This window comes from Pipistrellus hanaki, assembly GCF_964339955.1.
Source record: "Pipistrellus hanaki genome assembly, chromosome: X".
Lineage (NCBI taxonomy): Eukaryota > Metazoa > Chordata > Mammalia > Chiroptera > Vespertilionidae > Pipistrellus > Pipistrellus hanaki.
The window spans coordinates 100,514,851-100,529,856 of record NC_140524.1 but is presented as its reverse complement, the minus strand read 5'-3'; positions in this window follow the sequence as shown (position 1 = coordinate 100,529,856).

Here is a 15,006-nt window from a genome sequence, read left to right as displayed (position 1 = left end):
GAGGAGGGGATGTAGGAAGTTGATGGGGGCCCCATCGGGGCCCTGATTGGACCAGTTGGTCACTGTAGTGCCTGTCATAGCCACAGGTCATTCTAGTCGCTTGGCTTTTATACATATACTAGAGGCCCATTTCAGGAAGATTCCTGCAAAATAGGGCTTCCTGCAGCCAGAGTCTCTGCTGCCCTGCTTGTTTCTCTGCAGCTTCACTCCCCTCTGCAGTGCTTGGCTTCCTTCTACGCTGTCTTCAGTCTTCACTCTGTGCTTGCATATGCAAATTAACCTCCATCTTTGTTGAGTCAATTTGCATACTTGCTCTGATTGGCTGGTGGGTGTAGTGGAGGGACGGTCAATTTTCATGTTTCTCTTTTATTAGTGTAGAATGATATTGAGTAAATGAACACATTTGCAGAAAACTGCAGGATCTCTAACCATAGTCAGAGGTGATGTTTGCCTCACCCAGATCATGGGGGCAGGAAAAGGTCTGCTTTGGGTAGTTCCCATGAGCACATACGAAGATGGGCTCCACGTGGAAGCCTTAGGTCACTGTTACTGTGCCTGGTGGATTTATTCCCCTGAAATCAAATGACTGCAGAGAAGGAAGGTATGGGGTGGGGTTTCCGGCTCGGCCCGACACGGGTGTCTGTGGTCTCACTGCAGAGCTGGCAGGTGATATGCGGCTTCTAGGTCACCGCACATCCAACCCAGAACAGTGGCCGGCTCTTTGGGAGACCCTCAATAAATGGTTGTCAAATAAATGAATGGGACTCATCACCACACTCTGCATTTCTTCTAGGGAGTGTTGGATTGTGGTGATGAGCTAGGAAGTTGATAGCAGAAGTAGGGAGAGCACCACCACTTAATTAACCCAGTCACCACGGAGGTTGCCATGAGTCCGTTTGACATCTTGGTGCAAATTAGGAAAAGGCATCGAGATACCTTATGTGTTGAACATTTGCTGACATACACTGGATGTTTTAGGCCAAGGCAATTTATTATGGTCAGCTAGGAAATTGTCCCAATAAATACACCTGCTGGCTCTATCTGCCTTGTGAATTATACATAGAAACAGCACTTAGTGTTTTGTGGCAGTGACTAGATATTCAAAGTGGAACACACACACACACACACACACACACACACATCTGCAGTGCTCAAAAGTGAAAGTGAAATTTAATTCATGGCCAGCTCTCCCCTGAGTATTAGAAGCTCAATCTCAGGAAAAGAGATTTTTGGTACTAAATCCAGAATAAAGAAAAAGAAAAAAAGAAAAAAAAAAAAAACTCAATGAAAACAACAACAGTGACAATAACACAATCTGTGTTTGTTATGGAATTATTTTTTCTTGAACCTTTTTAGGCACAGACCAGCATTTGTTTCTGGTTTTATTATTTATTTATTATTTATTTATTTTTTATTTTTTTATTTTTAATCCTCATCCGAAGATATTTTTTCATTGACTTTTAGAGCAGAAGGGGGCGGGGGGGGGGGAGAGAAAGAGATAAACATCAATTGGTTGCCTCCCACATGCAACCAAACAAGGCCAGGAATGGAACCTGCAACTGAGGTATATTGACCAGAAGCGAACTTGGGGCCCTTCAGTCCACAGGCCAACACTCTATCCACTGAGCCAAACCAGCTAGGGCTCCTGGTTTTATTTTTATTTTTATTTTATTTTTTCAACTAGTTTTTATTGGCTTTCTTTTGTGTGTGTGTGTATGTGTAAACATATTTTCTTATTGGTTTCAGAGAGGAAGGAAGATGGAAAGAGAGAGAGAAGCATTAATGATGAGAGGGAATAATTAATCAGCTGCCTCTTACATACTCTCTACTGGGGATCAAGCCCACAACCCAGGCATGTGCCCTGACCAGGAATCGACCATGACCTCCTGGTTCATAGGTCCACATTCAACCATGAGCCACACTGGCTGGGCTGTGACTGCCATTTTTAATTGTTCTGCCATTGTTAGTCCTACTCTTTCTCCACCCCAGGAGTGGCCAGAGTTCAAGTGCTGCTGCCTCTCACGGAAAAGTGAGATTAAAGAGAATTTACCATAAACAATGGATTACATTTTTTAATCAAAGGTTGTGGCTCATTTTAGAGAAGCTTTTGCTACATTCCACACAATTTTGCTTGACCAGGAACAGAATGCACCCAATATGTTCCAACAGAGAATGCAGAGGAACTAAATGTAACTCATTCCTCTGAAGTTGCTGGTGCATGGATACCACCAGTAAGTGTGTTATCTGCTGTGGATCAGCCTGGTGGGCGGGGCCTCTAGCTCTTCTCTTAAAGGCACACAGGGCTATCTGAGGTTGAGCCTGTGTATTCCTATGCCTGAGATGAGAACCATGAAACAATAGGCACAATACTAGCAGTCAGCAGCTGTGTGTCGCTGCCAGTTGCCCAGGACTACGCCAGAGACGGTCGGACCTGCATCACCACCATTTGTCCACCATCCACATCTGAAATATCATGGCTGACACACACACATAAGGAACCATTTGACATTGAAATTGGGACTCAAAAGAACTGTTGGCCCAGAAAGAAGCTCACTACAGACTGATTCATTTGCCTCAGCATAACCAATATTGCTTGTCTCATTTTCAGTTCTTATAAGTGTATTTCTAGTATCACATGATCTCACTCATCTAGGGGAAATAATTAACATAAACTGATGAACAAAAACAGACCCAGAGACAGGGAAGCAGCGATCCGACTGTCAGACCTCAGAGGGAAGGTAGGGAAGGGTGGGGAAAAGGGGGAGAGATCAACCAAAGGACTTGTGTGCATGCCTATGGGCCTAGCCAGTGGCCATGGACAACAGGGGGGTGGGGGCATAGGTGGGGAGGGGTTAGGGATGGGAATGGGGGGATGAGGACAAATATGTGATACCTTAATCAATAAAAAATTTAAAAAAGAAACAATAGGCACAGAGACTAGAAAGAGCAGAGAGCTTTCTCCCCCAATAGCTCACCCGAGGGGTAACGTTAGCCCACAGGAGTGGAGACCTGGCTGCCTACGGTGACCTCGGCAAACGCAGCCCAGTAGCCAGGGAGCAGGAAAGCAAAGCCAAGCCCTGTCACAGGAGCTGTGGTGAACAGTAATGGGTGGAAGGCACAGACCACCTCTTACCAAAAAGAAAATTAAAGAGAAGACCTAGGGGGATTCAAGCTCAGCATTACACAAAGACTTTCTGGAGCTAAAATCCAGCGAAACCAATGATTTCCAGGTTTTAAAAGAGAAGGCGTAGGCTTTGTTCACTGCTCTTCTTCCCTATCCATTACACATGTGCACAGATGTTCCATGAAGAGGTAACATTCAATGGATAAAAGAGGAGAGGCGATGGGAATGGATAGCAACAGAACGGGTGGCCTCAAAGAGGACTAAAGGTATAAAACAGTGAAGGAAGCACAAACCAAACCCCAGGGAGATATTCACACCATTAGGATGATGGTTCTTATAAAAAAAAATAATAATAATAACATAGCCGAAACCGGTTTGGTTCAGTGGATAGAGCGTCAGTCTGCGGACTGAAAGGTTCCAGGTTCAATGACAGTCAAGGGCATGTACCTTGGTTGCGGGCACATCCCCAGTGTGGGGTGTGCAGGAGGCAGCTGATCGATGTTTCTCTCTCATCAATGTTTCTCTCTCATCGATGTTTCTAACCATCTCTCTCCCTTCCTCTCTATAAAAAAATCAATTATATATATATATATATATATATATATATATATATATATATATATGTCTTTTTAAAAATAATAAATAAATAACATAAAACAAAACAGAAGACACCAGTGTTGCGAGGATGGAGAGAGATTGGAATCATTCCCCACTGATGGTGGGGACATAAACTGGTCCAGCTACTGTGGGAAACAGTAGGGGGCATCCTTAAAGAATCGAACATAGAACTTCCATACCATCAAGCAATTCCACTTCTGGGTATGGAACCTAAATGAATGAAGGAGACTGGCTGGCGTGGCTCAGTGGTTGAGCATTGACCTATGAACCAGGAGGTCATGGTTCCAGTCTGGGTCAGGGTATGAGCTTGGGTTGTGGACTCCATCCCCTGTAGGAAGTGTACAAGCTTAGCGTGTTGGCTTTTTGCTTTAGGGCTTGAGATGCTGCTCACCCTCCAAACACAATGGACGTATTTCAAGCAGGAAGAAGTGGGAAAGGGTGACAGTCTTTTATTTTTTAAAAGATATTTTATTGATTTTTTACAGAGAGGAAGAGAGAGAGATAGTCAGAAACATCAATGAGAGAGAAACATTGATCAGCTGCCTCCTGCACACCCCCCACCTGGAATGTGCCTGCAACCAAGGTACATGCCCTTGACTGGACTCGAACCTGGGACCTTTCAGTCTGCAGGCCAACACTCTATCCACTGAGCCAAACTGGTTTTGGCTTGGGTGACAATCTTTTTAAAGGTCTTCCCTCCTAAGGCTTTTGCATTGTTTTCTAATTGTTTTGTTTTTAATAAAATTTTTATTGATTTCAGAGAGGAAGAGAGAGAGAAGCATCATGAGAGAGAATCATTGGTTGGCTTCCTCCTGCACGCTTGGGCTCAAACCTGCAACCCAGGCATGTGCCCTAACTGGGAATCGAACTGTGACCTTCTGATTCATAGGTCGACGCTCAACCACTGAGCCACCCCGGCTGGATCCAGGAATGTTTTAAACCCACATCTCAGTCATTTTGTTTTGAACTACTGCTTGTTTGTCACAACAGGACAAGAATGGAATTGCTGGAGTGATCCCAGGCCAGGGAGACAAGTTTCTTCAATGTAACAGCAGGACAGAGACAATCCTGGAGGAAGTGCCCACAGAATTCCAGGCGCCCCTACCAGGGCACACTACCAGCTTCCCTAGGCTTTAGGCCCCCAGCTGCCCAGCTGATCGTGTGGTCCAGAAGTTTGGGCTTGCCTTGCCCTCGAGGGGTTTCATCCTCTCTAGCTTGTTCCCTTATCTCACCAGACGTTCCCGGAGGCTTAGCCACACTGCCCAGCTCTCGGGTGCAAGCCACTGAGAACAAGCTGCATTGTGTGTTCCTCTGTGTTTACAGCGAGCCTGCGGGGTCAAAGGTCACATCCCCAGCCCAGCCTCTGCTTTCCAGCGCCTTCCCAGCACCTTATCTACAGTCTCTCCCCTGCCCCATTCCAAAGGTTCGAGGCTACTCCCCTGAGCAGGTCAAGGGCACAGGGGGTCATCAGAGAACAGAGTCCCCCATGTGAAGAGGACAAAGGGAGCCGAGAATCACCCCACAGCTCCTCGCTCCCTGGTGGTGAACCCCCAAAGGCGAGTCTTGGCGTCTGTGTTGTTTTCATTCCTCCTCAGAGACCAGCTTTTTCCTAAAGGAAGCTCCTGTGTCCCAACGGGGTAAGGAGGAGCGGACATGGTTCAAAGTTCAGGTCACACCTGTAACTACAGTTATGTAATAGCCCACGGCTGTATGAATGGTGGGCCCTCCCATTGATCCTTGTGTTAACGCAAAAGAAAAAAAAAAAAAAAACATTGAAACCTGTAAAGGGTTTTTGTGAGTTTATTTGAGCCAAACTGTCGACATATGACTGGAAGCAGAACCTCAACGGATTGAGATAATGCTCAGGAGAATGGTGGCGGGTTACATCTGTATTTATACACTGCAATCAAAGGAAAGGGATGTAGAGGGGTTACATGAAATCCATTGGAGATAGATTAGGGAGGTGGGACAGAGCAAAGCGGGGAAACCTTTGGGATAGGGTAAAAAGTGAAATGATGTACATGTGCTTTTACAGAGATGGATACAGGAGAGTTTAACATAATTAACAGTTGACAATTAACTTGATAACTAACAATGAGGGAGTGTCCTGTTCCATTTGTTGTGCCCTGAGGGGTCCGGGGTAAAAAGGAAGTTACAAGTTACCCAGACATCTCACAGATATGTTATCTTAGAGGCAAAAAGACAATGGGCTCAGTAAAGAAGATCTAAGTTGATCTTTGTCAGAAAAAATATCGGCCTAGGACATGACTGCCCACTATAACCTGTTTGTAGTTAAATATTTAATTTTCAGACCATCCTTTGTGGTGACTTTAGGTCTCTGAGTTTGCAAGACTGCCACACAGGCCTCCCCTGAGCTACCAGGTTAGCATGCGGCTCCTTTCGTCCACACTTGGTAAAGATGAAAGATACACCATGCCCTGGAGGCTGTCTCTTCACTCTGATGGGTTTTAAACGAGTCTTGTTCGGTTCCTTCTCTGAAAAGTCGACTGAGTGGCTTTAATATGTCAGACACAGGACCAGGTGCTGAGACAGCGGGCAGTCTATCCTGCAGCCCCTCCTCCGAGACAGTGCTTCTCCAGGGAGCCAGCAACCCTCTCCTGGGAGTTTGCTACAGCCCTGGCCCCGCCCCCAGGGGTTCTGATTCCCCAGGTCTGGACGGGCCCAGGAATCTGCATTTCTAACAGGTTCCCAGATGAAGCATTGCTCTAAGAGCCAACTGTGCACACAGGGATTCTATACTGGTTTTAAGGCGCAACCCATCGGTGCGTCTCAGTGGCTGAGCGTTGGCCTATGAACCAGAAGGTCACGATTGGATTCCCGGTCAGGGTACATGCACAGTAGGGGGTGTGCAGGAGGCAGCAGATCCATGATTCTCTTATTGATGTTTCTCTCTCTCTCCCTCTCCCTTCCTCTCTGAAATCAATAAAAAATTTAAAAAATTAAAAAAAAGACCCCAGCCGAAACAGGTTTGGCTCAGGGTATAGCAGGGGTCTTCAAACTACGGCCCGCGGGCCACATGCGGCCTGCAGAGGAGTCTGATCCGGCCCGCCAGGTTTTTTGGGCAGTGAGCGCAGCCGAGGTGTTACAGTAGGAATTAGTAGTTCATATAGTCCGGCCCTCCAGCTCTCTGAGGGACCGTGATCTGGCCCCCACTTTAAAAAGTTTGAGGACCCCTGGTATAGATAGAGCATCAGCCTGCAGACTGGTGGGGGGGGGGAGGGCAGGGGGGGCGGTCCCAGGTTCGATTCCGGTCAAGGGCATGTACGTTGGTTGCGGGCACATCCCCAGTAGGGAGTGTGCAGGAGGCAGCTGATCGATGCTTTTCTCTCATCAATGTTTCTAACTCTCTATCCCTCCCCCTTCCTGTTTGGAAAAAAAAATCAAAAAAATATATATTTTTAAAAAGAATACTTTGATTTAGTATGAACGTTGGCTTTCTGTTCATTTTGATTTACAAATTCCTGCCATCTAGTGGCAAAATTAATAACGCATCTTCTCTTTCAAATATGCCCATATTTGCCCAAGACTCAATCACCGGAGCCTTAAAATGGGAGGTGTTTTTCATTTAATGCCTTACGCAGAGCGCATGTTTGAAAATATTTGATGCAAACTTAAATGTAGTTCAACCCAAAGCTTCCAGACCTGGTCCATGACACATAAGGAAGTGAAAGAAAACAGACAGACTGAGGGCTGAGCTCCATTGCCAGCAGGTGTCATCCACTCAGGCTCTCCCCTAGGGGAGGAGGGCAGGTATCATGAATTATCTATGCGCGTCATCATGGCAACCATCATCTATGTACAATGGACCAAGGACACATTGGGCAAACTGCAGCTTGGGAGCCACATGCGGCTCTTTGGCCCCTTGAGTGTGGCTCTTCCACAAAATACCACGGCCTGGGCGAGTCTATTTTGAAGAAGTGGCGTTAGAAGAAGTTTAAGTTTAAAAATGTGGCTCTCAAAAGAAATGTCAATCGTTGTCCTGTTGATATTGGCTCTGTGGACTAATGAGTTTGCCGACCACGGGCCTAGAGCAAGGGGCGGGATGGGCTACCGGAGTGGTTTGGACATTCATCTGCACGCTAGCATCACCTGGGGAGCTTTTAGGAAATGCCCAAGCCCAGCTGGCAGCTCGGACCCATGACCTGTTGACCCCGTTGGAATGTTGGAATCTGCCCCAGGTTCTGCTGTGCAGGCGCCAGGGGGAATTCAAGGCTGACTCCCTGGTGACTTGCGCAAGGCGCCTGCCGGTTTACCAGGCCACTTTAGCACGGGTTCTCTCTCCTAACCCACGTGCGAGCAGCACAACCATCTCTTAGGCCCATGGTGGGCAAACTGCGGCTTGTGAGCCACAGGCTGCTCTTTGGCCCCTTGAGTGTGGCTCTTCCACAGAATACCACAGCCTGGGCAAGTCTATTTTGAAGAAGTGGCGTTAGAAGAAATTTAAGGTTAAAAAATGTGGCTCTACAAAGAAATGTCAATCTCAAACATCAGTTTATTTAGACAGTTAAAGGTTTGATTGCACAGTTATCTTTAATTCAAGACAACAAAATGTTATTCCTTCAGAGTTTCCCCCCAAATTTAAAAATTAACAATATAGCCCGGCTGGTGTGGCTCAGTGGTTGATCATTGCACTATAAACCAGGAGGTCACAGTTGGATTCTGGGTAAGGGCCCATACCCGGGTTGTGGGCTCAATCCCCATTGTGAGGTGTGCAGGAAGCAGCCGATCAATGATTCTCTCTCATCATTGGTATTTCTACCTCTCTCACCCTCTCCCCTCCTCTCTGAAATGAATTTTAAAAAAGTATCAGTTACTATTATTCAGGCCATGTCTGAATATTATTATTTTTAAATATATTTTAATTGATTTCAGAGAGGAAGGAAGAAGGAGAGGGATAAAAACATCAATGATGAGAGATAATTATAAATTGGCTGCCTCCTGCACGCCCCCTACTGGGGATTGAGCCTGCAACTTGGGCACGTGCTTGTGCTGTGCCAGCATAGCCAAGGGTTCAGTGAGCCTGAGGGAGGGTGGAAAAGGATGTAGAAAAGACAAACAAAGAGAATAAGCTGGGTCTAGGTGGATCTCCTGTGCTTGGCTGAGGCCACAGAACAGATCCAGATGGTAAGCTGAACCTTTATTTTATAGCCAGAGGTAAACAAGGTAGTGGTCACCATAGTTACAATGTTCTTGTGAGTTTCACTTGTTTTAGCAGCACTTGCTGCACCTCCCGCAGCCCATTAGCTACCCAGGAGGGATCTAGGGAGATCATAAGGTCAAGCTTAATTATGCTAAGAGGGCTGTGCCCTTCAAGCTGGGACTTGTTTGTGGCTTTGCCAGCAGGTCAGTCTGAGACTTAGCCCTATAGGCACTCCCTACACATGCCCTGATTAGGAATTGAACCCAGGACCCTTCAGTCTGCAGGCCGACTCTCTCTCCACTGAGCCAAAACAGCTAGGGCTGAAAATTATTCTCATCATCTTCCTGTTGGCCTCCCTTCCGCCAAATCACGAGATGCAAATCCGATCATGTTTTCTAAGATGCAAATCCAGCCATGTCCCTTCATGCTCTGTATCCAAACCAAACAGCCCTGTGTGAGCCTTTGCATGGACGTCAGTGAGACAGCCTTCAATGTCCTCCAATGTTAGCAAAACAAGTTCGCCCGAAGTGGCTCTATTTCAGAAATGAAAATAGTTCCTTCCTTCCTACCTAGATAATTGACATATTTTAATTTTTTCAAATTGTATATAAAATGCACAATAACACTGAGAATACTTCCAAAAACAATGATGATACAATAAAAGCCTTTCTCCAGAAGAAAATTAAAGCAGACACGTTACTAAATTAAGTACTAAGGGGGAAATCAAGCTAAACTTGCAAATCTCATGCTACATATGCATATAATTCAAATGAAAAGGAAAATTGCCCAGCAATAGTTTCTGAAACAAAAATCTACATTGAAATCTAGCCCTAGCCTGTGTGGCTCAGTGGATAGAGCGCCAGCCTGAGGACTGAAGGGTATGGGTTTGATTCTGGTCCGGGACACAACCCCGGTTGCAGGCTCCTCCCTGGTCCTGGCCATGGTCAGGCACATGCAGGAGGCAACCAATTCATGTGTTTCTTTCACATCGATGTTTCTGTCTGTCTGTCCCTCTCTCTTCCACTCTCCCTAAATAAAATATCAATGGAAAAATATCCTTGGGTGCCCTAACCGGTTTGGCTCAGTGGATAGAGCATCGGCCTGCAGACTAAAGGGTCCCAGGTTCGATTCCGATCAAGGGCATGTATCTTGGTTGCGGGCACATCCCCAGTAGCGGGTATACAGGAGGCAGCTGATCGATGTTTCTCTCTCATCCATGTTTCTAACTCTATCCCTCTCACTTCCTGTCTGTGAAAAAAATCAATAAAAAATATTTAAAAATATATTCTTGGGTGAGGATTAACAAAAAAAACTATAAATAAAAACAATAAAAATTAAAGTCCACTGTACCTGGTGTCTTAGGAATTGGTCATTGTAAAACGGGCTCTTTATATCTCTATAAGTACAAGACAGGATGCAGATCCTTTGCCAGAGAAGCACGTGACCTCTGAGCCTTGGGGCCCCAATCCCTCCATTTCACCCCTGGACTGTAAGGCTTGGGAGGTGAGTGCAGACTCACCAGCTTCAGGACAGACTCCAGCTAAGGCAGCGTTTACCCACCTATTCAGCAGGCTCTTTGCTGTGGTTTTTTCTTCAACAGTCAAACCCACTTCCTCCCCGGGAGGTGATTGCATGTCTCTGGGCGCACACTGTCCTGAGAAGCAGACCCTTTGTGACGGGAGCCGGGCAGCTAGTTGCCCGCTGATTCTAAGGGGTGCAAAGGCCTAGAGGCCAAGCAAGGGCCAGGGCAGCAGTGGGGGCGGGGGGCGGTGAGTGGGGCCTGGTGTGAGGACAATCAGAAGCAGTCGCGATGAGAAAGGACAGTTGACATTTGGCCTCCCTGGGACTAAAATTGAGACTGCTGGGGCCCATGGCAGAGAGGAGGTCCTTGCCCCCCAAAAGGGGACACCTCGACTGAGGGACAAACAATTGTGTCTCAATGCAGAAGCAGGACCAGTGCTACTAGATCTTCTTTATCATCTATCTATCTATATCTATCTATCATCTATATCTGTATCTATCTACCTCTATCTATCTATCTACATCTATCTACCTCTATCTATCTATATCTACCTATCTATCTATCATCTACCTATCTACATCTATCTATCTACCTCTATCTATCTATCATCTATCTACATCTATCTATCATCTATATCTACCACTATCATCTATCTCTATCTATCTATCTATCTATCATCTATCTATCATTGATCTATCATCTATCTATCTATATCTATCTATCATCTATATCTATATCTATATCTATCTACCTCTATCTATCATCTATCTATCTACATCTATCTACCTCTATCTATCTATATCTGCCTATCTATCATCTACCTATCTACATCTATCTACCTCTATCTATCATCTATCTACATCTATCATCTATATCTACCACTATCATCTATCTATATCTATCTGTCTATCTATCTATCTATCTATCATCTATCTATCATTGATCTATTTCTGTTGTGGAACCAAGGGGTTCTTAGCACTGCCATGGAAGCAAGAGAGGCTCCCACCACTGCTGCTGTGCCCGCCAGCTGTGAGCCCAGCTTCTGGCTGAGCAGCGCTCCCCCTGTGGGAGCACACTGACCACCAGGGGGAAGCTCCTGTGTTGAGCACATGCCCCTTGTAGGTCAGTGTGCATCATGGCGACCAGTCATTCCGCCGTTCAGTTGATTTGCATGTTAGCCTTTTGTTATATAGGATGTTTGTATGTTCTCATTGCAGTTGTAAGTATACTCGTTTCGCTGGTGGTCTATCATCAGATGTCTAGAATCCTCCTGGTCCCCAAAGGACAGCTCACCCTGTCCAGCATTGAAGCGTGAGCAATTTTCTTCTGTGTTTCAACATAAAAAAATATAAAAGGCCCTAACCGGTTTGGCTCAGTGGATAGAGTGTCGGCCTGCGGACTGAAAGGTCCCAGGTTCAATTCCGGTCAAGGGCATGTATCTTGGTTGCGGGCACATCCCCAGTAGCGGGTGTACAGGAGGCAGCTGATCCATGTTTCTCTCTCATCGATATTTCTAGCTCTCTATCCCTCTCCCTTCCTCTCTGTAAAAATTAATGAAATATATTTTAAAAATATGAAAGGTATAAACAGAAGAGAGAAGAGAATTTAAATCCTTGCCTTTCACTAACCTGAATGCCTGACGAACTCTCTCTGAGCCTCAGTGATCTCATCTGTGCTATGGGACCAGGGCCACCACTGTGGCTTTGAAAACTACATGTGATTCATGAGACAGATTGTGGCTCAGAGAAGGGGTTCAATTCCCTTCCGCACTTCCCACTAACGGATGAATTGATGAGCAACCTTTTTCTATGTGAAATTGACAAGTTTAATGCTGTGTATTTTGCATAATGCGGATGTTTATCAAACGTAGCTTGTTGACTTGATTTAAAGTACCGGGAGTAGAAGGGTCTAATACTCCAGAGGTCCGTGTTTGAGCTAAAATCCCTGTGTGTGGCTTGTTACCGCTCCTCCGTTACGTGTGATAGTATAACCTTGAATGAGTGCCAGCGGGGTTAATCATTTATAAAGTGCGGCTCCCCCCCTCCCCAAAGACTTGAGCGAGGCTTTCTCAAGTCTGAATAAGGTCACACTCTTATTGTAACCATCAAGAAAATCACAGCATGCTTTGCGAACTGATATGTACACAATTATCATAAGTTGGCCTTCGAGTAAAGAACATATTTTGGATAAAAAGTTGCATTGAAGATTGAAGTCTTATACACAATAACCCTTCTGAAGGCACATGCTGGATTCTTTTTACCGCCTTTATGGGAGAACAAGTTTTCAAAAGATTCATTTTCTCCTTTCAAAAAGTTTTGTTTTTTTTTAAAAAAATAAAGTTTTTACAAAATTACTCAGAAAACCTCCATATCATAATTTCCCACTACCTTTGCTAATTAGTCAGGCGGCATAAACAGTTTGCATCTTTTTTTAAAAAATATTTTTTTACTGATTTTTTACAGAGAGGAAGGGAGAGGGACAGTTAGAAACATCGATAAGAGAGAAACATCTATCAGCTGCCTCCTGCACACCTCCTACTGAGAATGTGCCTGCAACCAAGGCACATGCCCTTGACAGGAATCAAACTGGGATCTTTCAGTCCACAGGCTGACGCTCTATCCACTGAGCCAAACCAGTCAGGGCCAGTTTGCATCTTTTTAACTGACACCTCTGAGCCTGAGGACCTAAAGGTATTTAACACGGGGGAATAAATAAAAATGATGTTACCATCCCAGCCGTAATGACTCAGATAGCGTGGGAAAAGAGAGCCGTGGCCTAAGGAACAGAGTCAAGAATAAAATGACAACTACCAGCATAGGCTCTGCTGTGCTCGGTACTATTCTCAAAGTCATTACCAGTTCCTCCAAGGAAAAGTGTCTCAATATTCTGGGGAAAGAGAAGGAAAGGATGGTACAATTCAGAATCCAGAGGGACAAAAAGCCAATGGGAGAACTGGAAGGATTGGGGGGCGTGAGTGCATGCGTGTGTGTGTGTGTGTGTGTGTGTGTGTGTCCCTTATAATACAATGATTAGAAAGAGGGGCTTTATTAGTTATTCCTCCTGGCTCTAGGAAGTTTCTAGGGATCACGTGATACTGATTCTGGGTTTGGCACGGGAGTGTTTATCAGAGCCGCTGCGCAGCATCAAGAGAAGTGGCTCTTTAGAAAGATGAAGGTGCTTCGGGCTGCTGTCTGCCTTGATCATGTCAATTGCAAAATAATGGTGTTTTCATTGAACCATGAGCTACGCCCTCTCTGAATGAAATTTCAAGAGTACTGGTTACAGAACATTTCTTGTTTTTAAGCTCTTCCCGGTGTGTCTTCTTTTTTCTTCCTTCTTTTAAAAGGCCAGGAGGAAAGAAAACGTTGTGGGAATGTGTCAGGCAATGTGCCAGATGAGGGATTGGCAAGCTATTGATGGCCTACAGGCCAAATCTCACCTGCCTCCCTGTTTCTGGGAAAAGAATACACATACACACACACACACACACACACACACACACACACACACACACACATTATCCAGCGTAAGAAAGAAAGCAATCCTGCTGTTTGCAACAACTTGAATGCACTTTGGGGACATTACACTGAGTGAAAGAAGTCAGACAGAGAGACACGTATGGAACCTAAAGAAGCTGAACTCCTTCAAACAGAGGCAAACTGGTGGTTGCTAGGGGTGCGGGTGGGGAGTGGTGAATGGCGAGATATTGGTCAAAGGGTACAAAGTCCCAGTTATAAGATTACCAAGCTTGGGATCTATCATACAGCATGGCGAGTATGGCTAACAACACGCTTTTGTATACTTGCCAGTTGCTAAGAGAGGCGATCTGAACTGCTCTCACGGCAGAAAAGACATGGCATTATGTGAAGTGATGGAGCGGTAGCTAACCCTGGCGGTAATCATTTTGTGATATGTGTGTATCAGCTCAGCACTTTGTCCACCTTAAGCTTCCGCATTTTATGTCAGTTATCCTATCTAATAAAAGAATAATGTGCAGATTGACCATCACTCCAACACACAAGATGGCTGCCCCCAGGTGGTCAAAGATCCTGCTCCCATGTGGACACAAGATGGCCACCATAAGATGGCCAGCAGGAGAAGGCAGTTGGGAGGGACCAGGCCTGCAGGGGAGGGCAGTTGGGAGGGACCAGGCCTGCAGGGGAGGGCAGTTGGGAGCAAACAGGCTAGCAGGGGAGCAGTTAAACATCAGTCAGGCTGGCAGGGGAGTGGTTAGGGGATGATCAGGCTGGCAGGCAGAAGCAGTTAGAGGCAATCAGGAAGGCAGGCAGGTGAGTAGTTGGGAGCCAGCAGTCCTGGATTGTGAGAGGGATGTCCGACTGCCCACTGGGATCAGGCCGAAATGGGCAGTCAGACATCCCTCGAGGGATCCCAAATTGGAGAGGGTACATGAATTGCGTGCACTGGGCCTCTGGTATCTCAATAAAAGGGGAGAAAGCAAGACTTCCTAGCGGAGAAGCCCACTTTTTCTGGAAAGGGCCAAATAGTAAATATTTAGGCTTCCAAGCCACATGCTCTCTGCCATAACTTCTCCACTCTGACACAGCAGCCTCAGCCAGTGTG